The 12,123-nt window shown below is 40.1% G+C and overlaps 1 protein-coding gene across 1 annotated transcript in view; it reads right to left on the bottom strand.

Annotated features, from left to right (window-relative positions):
- Nucleotides 1-12,123, bottom strand: part of LOC126249460 (dynein axonemal intermediate chain 3-like) — a 176,654-nt gene that overhangs the window by 92,040 nt on the left and 72,491 nt on the right. The gene's annotated exons all lie outside the window — the stretch shown is intronic.

Here is a 12,123-nt window from a genome sequence, read left to right as displayed (position 1 = left end):
ATTTTGCAATTGGCTTTGATCTTCTGATGACTGTACTAGACGGCAAATGATTGTCTCCTAAATCGCTTATATTGAGTAAGAACAGCAGAGAGTCTATAACACTTCCTTTGGGAACGCCGGATATCACTTACTTGAGGATTTTCCGTCGATTACCACGTACTGTGACCGTCCTGACAGAAAATCCATTCGCACAACTGAAGCGATACTCCATAGGCTCGCAATTTTATTAAAAGTCTCTTATGAGGAATGATGTCAAAAGCCTTCGGGAAATCTAGAAATATGGAATCAATTTGAGATCCCTTGTCGATAGCACTGATTACTTCTTGCGAATAAAGAACTAGTTGTATTTCATTAGAGCGATATTTTCTGAATCCGTGTTGTCTATGTGTCAGTAGACCGTTACCTTCGAGGTAATTCATAATCTTTGAACACACCATAAGTTCCAAAATCCTACTGCCAATCGAATTCAGTCATATGGGTCTGTAATTCATCGGAATACCCGTATTTCCTTTATTGAATATTGGTATGACCTGTGCAGCCTTCAAATCTTTCGGTAACGATCTTTCGTTGAGCGACCGGTTGTATAAGATTGATAAGTATGGCCCTATCGTATCAGAATACTCTAAAAGCAACCTATTTGGTATGCTGCCTGTGGCAGAAGACTTGCCTTTATTAAGTGATTTAAGCTGATTTTCTACACCGAGGATATTTACTTCTAAGCTACTCGTGTTGGCAGTTTTTCTCGATTCGAATTCTGGACTATTTACTTCGTCTTCTTTGATGAAGGAATTTCGGAAATATGTGTTAATAACTGTTCTTCAGAGGCGCTCTCATCGGTAATATCACCGCTGGTATCACTCACAGAAAGTATTGACTGTGTTTTGACGCTGCTGTACTTTACATACGACCAAAATCTCTGGATTTTCTGCCAGATTTCGAGATAGAGTTTCGTTGTGAAGATGTATGCGTGCAGCGCCTTGAATACGGCTTGTGTCATCTTGGAAGACGGGAGCGTCTGCAGTATATTCACCATGAACATGTAGAAGAAAGGCAACACTTGGTCGCAGAGGATGTTCAAATAAGCATCATGTTTTAAGCGTTCCGTGTGTGAGTCAGTAAAAACGGAACACTGATATGATCACTTTCTACATCTACATCTACATCTACGTGATGACTCTGTTATTCACAATGAAGTGCCAGGCAGAGGGTTCAATGAACCACCTTCACGCTGTCTCTCTGCCGTTCCACTCTCAAACGGCGCGAGGGAAAAACGATCACTTAAATTTCTCTGCGCGAGCCCAGATTTCTCTTATTTTAACGAGGTGGTCATTTCTCCCTATGCAGGTGGGTGCCAACAGAATGTTTTCGCAATCGGAGGAGGAAAATGGTAATTGAAATTTCATGAGAAGATCCCGTCGCAACGAAAAACGCCTTTCTTTTAATGATAGCCACTCCAGTTCACGTATCATGTCTGCGGCACTATCTCCCATAATTCGAGATAATACAAAACGAGTTGCCTTCTTTGTACTTTTTCGATGTCATCCGTCAGTCCCATCTGATGCGGATCCCACACCGCACAGAAATTCTCTAGAATAGGGCGGACAAACGTGGTTTAAGCAGTCTCTTTAGTAGATCTGTTGCACCTTCTAAGTATTCTGCCAATGAATCGCAATCTTTGGTTGCTCTACCCACAACATTATCTATGTGATCGTTCCAACTAAGTATTTATTTGAATTTACAGCCTTCAGATTTGTGTCACTTATCGCGTAATCGAAATTTAGCGGATTTCTTTTAGTACTCATGTGAATAACTTCACACGTTTCTTTATTCAGGGTCAACTGCCACTTTTCGCACCATACAGATATCTAAATCATATTGCAATTCGTTTTGGTCATCTGATGCCTTTACAAGACGGTAAATGATAGCATCATCTGCAAACAATCTAAGACGGCTACTGAAAATTGTCTCCTATGTCGTTAATATAGATCAGGAACAATAGAGGGCCTATAACACTTCCCTGGGGAACGCCGGATATTACTTCAGTTTTACTCGATGACTTACCGTCTATTACTACGAACTGTGACCTTTCTGACAGGAAATCACGAATCCAGTCGCACAACTGAGGCGACATTCCATAGGCACGCAGTTTGGTTAGAAGACGCTTGTGAGGAACGGTGTCGAAAGCCTTCTGGAAATCTAAAAATATGGAATCAATTTGACATCCCCTGTCGATAGCACTCATTACTTCATGAGTATAAAGGGCTATTTGTTATTCGAGAGAACGATATTTTCTAAATCCGTGCTGACTAAATGTCAATAAATCGTTTTCTTCGAAGTACTTCATAATGTTGTCGTTCGTCTTTCTGTTTGTCTACCTCTCTGTCCGACTGTTAAAAACCCATTTTGACACGAACGAGTAGACGTATGGAGTTGAAATTTATGTCACATACTAATATCTACGGTTCCTTAGCGCTGTACCGAGCGAGGTGGCGCAGTGGTTAGACACTGGACTCGCATTCGGGAGGACGACGGTTCAATACCGCGTCCGGCCATCCTGATTTAGGTTTTCCGTGATTTCCCTAAATCACTCCAGGTAAATGCCGGGATGGTTCCTCTGAAAGGGCACGGCCGATTTCCTTCCCCATCCTTCCCTAATCCAATGAGACCGATGACCACGCTGTCTGGTCTCCTTCCCCAAAACCAACCAACCTTAGCGCTGTAAAAATTGAAGCTTCTAAGTGAATGCAATCAAAAGATACAGTCACTTATGTCACATGTCTTGATACTCACAAACTCACTTATCAAAACCTATGGGATACTTTCCGTTGGCCTAGACTCACGAAACTAGGCAAGAAGCAAGGTTTCATAGTACAACTAACAGAAAAAATCTAAAAATTGTTAATTTATAACTACATTACAAGAAAAAAATTGTGTCATTTGTTATCCGACTGACTGCCTGTCCGTCTGTCTGTTAAGACCCTTTTTTTCTCAGAAACGGATAGACATAGCAAATTGAAATTTACGTCGCACACTACGGTCTATGGACGCATGACGAATTAATATACGTAAGCTTCTAATTCAATGCAATCAGAAGATACAGCCATTTATGTCACTATTTTGACTCGCACAAACTCACTCGTCAAAACCTGTCAGTTACTTCCCGTTGACCTAGAATCATGAAATTAGGCAAGAAGCACCGTTTTACAGTACAACTAAAGGAAAAAATCCGAAAAGGTCAAGATGTAATTATATCAATTCTGGAGTACTGCTGTGCGGTGTGGGATCCGCATCAGGTCGGACTGAAGGATGACATCGAAAAAGTACAAAGAAGGGCAGCTCGTTTTGTATTATCGTGAATTAGGGGAGATAGTGCCACAGGCATGATACGTGAATTGGAGTGGCTATCAATAAAACAAAGGCGTTTTTCGTTGCCACGGGATCTTCTCATGAAATTTCAATCACCTCCGATTGCAAAAACATTCTGTTAGCGCCCACCTATATCCTCCGATTGCAAAAACATTCTGTTAGCGCCCACCTATATAGGGAGAAATGATCATCACGATAAAGTAAGAGAAATCAGGAATCACACAGAAAAATTTAAGTGCTCGTTTTTCCCGCGCGCCGTTCGAGAGTGGAACGGTAGAGAGACAACTTGGAGGTGGTTCATTGAACCCTCTGCCAGGCACTTTATTGTGAAAAGCAGAGTAATCACGTAGATGTAGATGTAGATGGGAAGAATTACCTCAAAATATAATACCATACGTCATACGCGAAAGAAAATAAGCAAAGTAGATTACTTTTCGTGTCGAACTATTACTTACTTCAGATACCGTTCGAATAGTAAAACTGGCAGCATTAAGTCTTTGAACAAGATACCAAATGTGGGAAATCCTTGATCATGTCGACGATAACCCGAATGGGTACTCTCTAGTCGTAATACAAAACACCTCAAAACATCACAAAACTACCTCCGACTTGAACTACACCCTCCATATCCTGCGTGATAAATACCTCATGATCCCAACGGTCACTCGAAGTCTTGCATCATTTGCGAAGAGACAAAACCGCAACACGTCGAACCACACAAAAGCCTCCAGGTCAGCAGTTGTCTAGTTTCTGTGTTGTCTGACTCACTGAAGATGTTCAACTTTATATGTTACTGTGAGCAATGGCTTTTTGGGAGGTACTCGACTGCAGCTGTCCATTGGATGCTGTTCACTTCGCATTGTTCATTCGGAAAGTGGTTGAAATTGGCCAGCGTTCACTAACAGCAGCAATTGCTATTGGGTTTGAAACGGACTGTCGGTGACGTGGCACTTATCTCCAGCTTCTACGGCTAGGATCGTTCTACGACCACTGGTCTTAAGCCGTGCTACGTGACTTGCAGACATGTTGACACACTAGCAAATCGGGTGACTTCTTTCCCTGTTTGATCATGAGCACATCCAAAAACGACAGGTTCTTTCTGCCGTTCTGTCTCATCTCCACGCTGACCCATCGTAATGGGCTGATTACATACGAGCAACTGACGCATCCACACTACTTTATTGTTACGACCATCATTAGCACTGGAGAAGCAAATGGCCGTCTGCTACCAGTTCTGCACTATCTCCATGCCTCCAAACGGACCATTGTGCTCTTTTAAAGCAATGAGTAATCATTTGTCTATTGAGACTACTTTTGTCTGTCTGACGTCTTTCATCGCCGTTCTGCAGGTTCTTCTGTCGCCTGAGAAGTTATCATTCATCTTAGTCAATTGACGGACCTTCCCAGTGTGTAAGCCACAAAAGGGGGCACCGGCTGGTTCCCTAATAATATGTTTACGACCTCTACGGACAATGCTGCTTGCCGCACGGCTCCATGGGGACCCCTGCCCGTTCGTACTGGCCTAATGACTACTGGCCGAGGAACTCTCGCTTTCCGCCAAGGACGACTCTTCACACACCTGCTCGCCCAAATTCTGTAATATATCAACGGTTGACGCAACTGCATTCAAAGGCCCACATGGAATAACTGAGGCACTTTGTGCAAGAAAAGCTCGTAAGACAAAATGGTTATTTCATATAGGACAGTTTAAATATTTACTTTTAATATTTTTGAATAACAACCTGATTCTAATATACAAGTATATTTGACTAGAATTTATACTACTATTATGTAACTCATTTTTTAATGTGAAAAATAATACTTCTGATAAACAGTTATTGGCCAATTTCCTACACGTTAGTGTCATTAGGTTATAATGAGCAAACGTTCCTTTCATCAAATGTTATTTTAACCCTCAGACCATATTAAAACATAAATGTAACAAAATTCTTAGTAATAACTACGATCAGGGAACCCTCAGAAAGGTACAAAAAACTGGAAGTAAATTGATAACAAAATACAACTATACAAATAAATTACCACTGTTTTGTCCTGTGGTCCTTACTTTATGATTGCCAGTTTCTCTGGTACAGGTTCTGGTTGCTAAAGGACATTTTCTTCTTCTTCTTCTTCTTCTTCTTCTTCCTGTCCTGCAAGGATGTCTATTTTCTAAATAACAACAGGTTGCTGGTGATTGTCTTCAAGCATATAACCACGAACTTCCCTCATCATCAATGTACTTAAATAAATCCCTGACAACCTTTGCTTTTTCTGGCCTCACTGGATTAAACGCCAGTGTCGATGGTCTCAGGTTTTTCAATAACCCATTACTGTACATGTGTTTCCAAAGTCGAAATGATGTATACTGACCTTTGTATGTTAGTGAGGGTAGTACTGCTTAGTATTTCAGGACAAAATACTTCTGAATTTTAAACACATAAGCTCTCGCTACATGAGCTGCAGGTACATGCATCTGGCTGTGAGAATTACAATAACAAAACAAAACCGAGGTATGAAACTTCCTGGCAGATTAAAACTGTGTGCCGGACCGAGACTCGAAATCGGGACCTTTGCCTTTAGCGGGCAAGTGCTCTATCATCTGAGCTACCCAAGCACGACTCGCGCCCTGTCCTCACAGCTTTAACTTCTGCCAGTCGGGCTTGGTTAGCTCAGATGGTAGAGCAATTGCCCGCGAAAGGCAAAGGTCCCGAGTTCGAATCTCGGTCCGGCACACAGTTTTAATCAGCCAGGAAGTTTCATATCAGCGCACACTCCGCTGCAGAGTGAAAATCTCATTCTTAAAACCATGATAGTCTATTATACATAATCCACTAACTCATTTTAAACAATTTTCCGAAACAGGGCACATAGAACTATCGACCTTTTTTTTCCGGAAAATGCTTCAATCAATGTGTACTCCATCTCCCTCTTAGACCAGGCGACCTCGAGACGTTCTGGACAATTGCTTAGTGCTAACTAAATATAACTTCGTAATTTGCTGCTTAGCATCGGTCCAGCAAATGTAGCCACTACAGTAAGCTCAGCGTTCTGGCTCTGACGACCAAATCTAGGTCGACCAGCCGCCATGTCATCTTCTGCCAGTGGCGTCACTGGATTCAGTATGGAAGGGCCTGGGGTCAGCCGCTGTCTACTTCCTTGACCCTGGAGCTGCCACTTCACATTCAAGTTGTCCCTCAGTTGGCCTCTCGAGGCTGAGTGCACCCTACACCAGTCCTCTCGCCAAGGAAAAATCCTTATCAGCATTGCGAATCGAACCCCGGTCCTCCGCATAACATAGCCACTGAAGTACTCATGTTTAATAATTTCGACACTGTAGTTTTGGTGGATGAATGCTGTCTATACTGTCGAATCACCTCCCGCCACTGTCATAAATTTTGATGTTCGTATCTATAGGGTAGCATCCAGTCTTAAAACTGTTGGTTCATAGTTCTGTCTGCTTTATTGATCATTTAATTCCCTCCACATGAAAAAGGCGGTTGGCAGCGGCCATATTACAGCTCTTCAGCGTAGTAGTATTACAAATAGTCACATAATTTTAACAGCGAAAACGAATAAAATAATGGAATTAAAATACAATAAAAGACGATGATGATGGGGTAGTTGTTGGAATGAAGAGAAAATATCTTTAAAAATGAATTTATAATACATCCTTGTATATACCTCTCCATCTGTCCAAAAATGTGTTTTTCATTCGGAACGTTTGTCCCAGCTTCTACGAGGGGCAGAGATCAGGGACTATCAGTAGGGCCACATAATCTATAACTTTAACTCGACAAACATTTTCAGTTATGGTACAAGGGCGCACTATAGAGAAAAATGCAACAGAGTAGAAGACTAAAGACATAATCTGCCAGAATTGAAATGGAAGGAGACTGCCAAGAAATCAAGAAGTTGGAGAACAGTGGTTAAGGCATTGGACTCTTATTACGGATGAACGATGTTCCAATCCAGTATTTAGGGTCCCCATGGCTTTCCGAAATTGCTTAAACTGTATGCCGTGATGCCTTGATGCCTCCTTTCCTTCGCCTTTTCTACTTCTGAGTTTATATGGTCATCCCATTTGATGTCGCTTTGCAGTACAATCCATACGGACTTAACACTACAACGCCTAGTTTCGAACTATCCTCTAGACCGCCCAATGGAGGTCAATTTACCGCTAAGGTTTCTCTTGAATTAAAGCTTTTTCTTTACAAAATGTAAAGATATTTCGTATTCATTGTCGCTAATATTGCTTTCATTGCATTTTCATGAATAATAATTATAAGGGAACATTTTTATTTGAACCTGCTAAATTTTATTTCAGTGTTTCAGCATACAAGAATTAATTGCACTGTGTTAGAGGTACTTAAAACTCCTTACACTTTCAGTATTTGTGTTTTACATCATATAACAATTGGTGACAAATGTTATTATTACAAAATTACTTAGCTATTCACTAATTACACTTTTATCCAGCAACAAATGATTATTGTTTTAATAGACATATCCATACGAACAACTCAGTATATTCACAGAATCTCAATGTACTTTTTGCTTATCCGTTTGCCCTTCTGCTTAGACATGAACTGTACGCAAATTTTTCACATTTGAAACATTTTTCTCTAGTTTTGTTTTTAATGCACAGCCAAACTTCGCAAGTTTTGCGTTTAGCACCTTAGGTGTTCCTTCTTCTCTATCGAGAGTCAAAATGGATGGGGTCTAAAATTGATGTGGGCCGGAATTCCTGATTGGCACCACGAATACTTCTACAGCTTTCATTATAAAAGACCGTCGAGAGATGGTGGCGCGTTATCAGCTTGTACAAGGTGTGGGTATTGATCATAGCCAGATCTAGAATGTTACAGAAAACGTGCGGACCTGAGCCTCGCCATGGCTCTTACGGTATATTTGAATGACATTTGATTTACCACATCTACGCCGAACTTAGTGTTATTATGAAAATTGGCAGTTTCTAGAGTTTTTTTTTTCTGCAGCCTCATCGACTTTTTCACTGGAGTGCACAGAACTAAGAAAAAGCAAATTTTCTTAGCCTTCCCTTGGTAAGAAGTTATGTCATCAACCTTGTAAATAATACTCGAATGAAGTACAGTTTGTTCTTTTCTCACAGGTGGCGGCATTTCCCTTCTACGCCTGTTCAAGGGGCCAACAATGCTTGTATCCTTGTTTTTCAGCTCTTTTGCCAGCCAGAGAGAGGCGAAGAAGTTGTCTTATGTAACAGTTATCCCCTTTCGTAAGTTAGATTACATGAGAAGTTGTGTAGTATGTTCTGCCACTCTAGTACCCGCATGTCTCGTTTCATCTTTTCCCAAGTAAGTAAAACCATTCAGAACATAGCTAACTTTAAGAGTCTGTGAGCAGTCATTACTTTATTTTCAGCTTCAGAAAAACCGCGTCTGCGATAGCGATCCATTATAGCTAGAAGTCGAGCTATTAGTGACAACAAACAGACGCGCAAAAACTGAAGCAGCATTGCATGTAATTCATCATTGTTGGCCAACAAAAGCACCAAATAAACCAGGTAAAATGCATTTCTGTGAGAAGTGGACAACTGATCGTCACCGGAAACCAATGGTAATTTTGTAATTATCTTAAAAATTTGTAGTTACAAAGCAAAACAGGGAAGTTAAACCTACCCTAAGGCAATGAAACGTCATAAATCGCAGGAACTGACCTTAGATAAGGTCAGTCGTTCTAGTGTTACCATTAATCTTGTGTTCAGGTAATTTGGCGTACTAATCTTCCACCCCATTCTGTTCTTTTGTATCCGGGTGTAAACCTGCATCTCTGCCTCCACCTGAGTCACATTTTCTTTTCTATACTACTTATTGCTTACTATTTGTCGACATTCTTCGCTCATTCGGTATTCATTTTCCTTATCGGCGGTGATTTGTGGCTTCTGCATAGATGGCTTATTACTGTTTGATTGGAGTCGTCACTGGGTGCTATTAGATGTTTATTAATAGTCCATCCTTAAAACATGTATTATCAGGAAGATTTGATAGCGTTACACGATTCCGTTTGGAGCTCTGTGTACCTTTTCCCCTTATATTGCGTGGCAGAAACACTGTTACTTATCTATTTTTACTGCAGTACTTTCTCACTTCTCTTTTCCTGCACACGCGGTAATTATTGCTTATAACAACAATACGCAGCTCTTGGTGTTTTTCACAACACCTTACTAATAGGTGATCTTTTACGGTGGCGGGGCGAAAACTAAAATGTACATTTTGTCTTTACAAGAGAAATGCTCTGACGACAAGAGTCACTTCATCGACTTAATGGACTATCTTCCTTACCATTGGTCCTGGTCTAAACTGAAATGTGAACTCGCTTTCAAAACCTTTCCCGATCAATACATCTTCAACGCTTTATTAGCATATTGCATCTTTTAATACCTCTGAATCTGCATCAGTATCGGTCACTATAATCAAAGGTCTCTTTTATCTAAACAGTTTACATGCCAGTGTCTTTTTGGTCAAAGATGTGAGTGCAGCGGAAACAAGATTCCCTAGAAATTACACGCTGCATTATTGTCTGAATTTTCATCGACAAACGAAGAGTGGGAAATGGACAAATGGGGTATCGAATTGACCACCGTCAGTTCTAGTTTTGTTAAAGAAAGTTTAATTTCTTGAAAGTAATCCGGTAATTACGGTAAGAAAAAATGTCGTACGAATTTTCATAGCTAAACTAAGAGTCAGAAATGGACAAATATGATGTTCAAATTGACCATTCTGAGATCTATGTTTTCGAAAACATATGTATTTGTTTGAAAGTAATCAGGGTAATTATGAACAACTTAATTAATGATTAAAGTGAAATCTGAAATATATGACTAGCAGCTGCTGCTAGCTGTGGAAATGGAGTGCTAAAAATATGTTTTCTCTTGATGTAGATAGGCTACTCTTAATAATAATAGAATACCAATCGATAGTTAACATTTCATACTTCTTGAAAAAACTTGAAAATAAAAAAAATAATTGAAGAAAGGTCCTATGTTTTGTGAGAATGGTTTGTGTAAAAGTAAGAAATGGAATAGGTTAGAGGTTTATTTGACGCACTTTCGAATGATGCTCAACATCACGTAAAGCAATCGTATCGATTGAGAATTTAAAGTGCAATGTTTAACTTAGAACCTTAGGATTTTAAAGAGTACTAGAGGATATTGTGTCGTGAAATTTCAGTCAATGATCTACCTTCCTCACCAACGTACGAACATCTCAGCTGCTGTACATGATACCGAGCATCATTCAAAAGTGTGTCAAATGTTTCTCTAATCTACTTTATTTCTTACTGTTACAAAAATCATATCACAAAGAAAGAGCGGTTTCTTTTCAAATTTTTTTTGCACCTCTTAGTTTTTCATCATATTTTCGCGATGGAGTTTCTGTGATGTTCGCACTATTTGGGTTGTACGTACATTGTGTTTCTTGTTAATGTTACCAGATCTTGCTGCACTGTCTTAAATTCTTTATCCATACAATATTCTGCTGTCTGGCTTGTGTTGGTACGATGTTAGCAGCTGTCGCCTGTTTGGCTGCCCTCCCCTAGGCATCATCTTTATTATTGCAATTACATGAGTTTTCACTGATGTCTGTGAATTTTCCTTACAGCCATTAACTGCGTCTGCAATTGCCGCAGCCTGTCAATTAGGATCACATGCACTATTGGCTATTTAACTATTTTCTATTTTAATAGAGTTGATTGTGTTTTGATATTCGCTTTGAATAAATACCGTGTAACTAACCTGTTTCTACGGGTTATTACATTAAGATTAGGGTCGCCACCGACTCTAACCATACAACTAATCAAAGGTTTGGCCGAGTCGGAAAATAAATTAATTTGATCACAGACCAAAAACTCTTAAAAATGCATACGTTGTAATGTCGCTCATAGGATCCGATGTAATTAATAGTATTGCTCGTGCACTGTTCACGAGAATCAAACATTTAAAATTAAATAGAAAATGCATGAACACTGTGCATAAGATCACCTCCCAGCAACGCACCTGAAAATAAGACTTAATCTAAAGCATTTGTTTTAAAATAAAAGAGGAAACTAATCACTGGACCTGTGCGTAAGGAAATGCGTTGGATGTGCTAACGGGAAAGCTATGAGGTGAGTGGCTTAGGTGCAAAAACTTAACTTCGGAATACAAGCTAAAATTGTGGATAAAATCATTTATTCCTAAGATATGGATGTGAGGCATGTACACAATTCCTGATAACATTAATTCCTAAAACATTATTGGAAAGCAGCGATACATTCACCGTTATAATCTACACCTAAAATCATTGGTGTGAATCATTCATACAACTGCTGTTGCCTGATAACCGATCGCAGTAACTCGTGAAGCGGTACGCGTTTCGCAGTACACCCGCGTGCCCACGTGGTTTGTGGAGACACAATTTCTAGGTATCGTGGCCAAGTTGCAACAATATCACATCACACAATCATGAACAGTTAACATTGTTTAAAACAAACATGAGATCGGACAGTTAGTGATGACAGTAGCCCAACAAACTCTAACGTTCAACCACGTGGTTGGCTCCCCATGAACGAAAGATACATAAACCAAGGAAAATTTACGAGAAAACAAAGCTATTAATATTTAGAAAAATAAAAGCTTATACAGGCACAGCTAAAGGCAAACAGACATTCATACAGAAGCGAGTGCTCACTTCTTATCGACACCTTTGTGTGGCGCTCTTCCGGCGGATCCAAGTCTGCTGTAGA

Source organism: Schistocerca nitens, chromosome 3, assembly GCF_023898315.1.
Source record: "Schistocerca nitens isolate TAMUIC-IGC-003100 chromosome 3, iqSchNite1.1, whole genome shotgun sequence".
In the NCBI taxonomy this organism is placed as follows: domain Eukaryota; kingdom Metazoa; phylum Arthropoda; class Insecta; order Orthoptera; family Acrididae; genus Schistocerca; species Schistocerca nitens.
The sequence above is the reverse complement of the archived record's forward strand: the minus strand, read 5'-3'. Positions and strand labels throughout refer to the sequence as shown.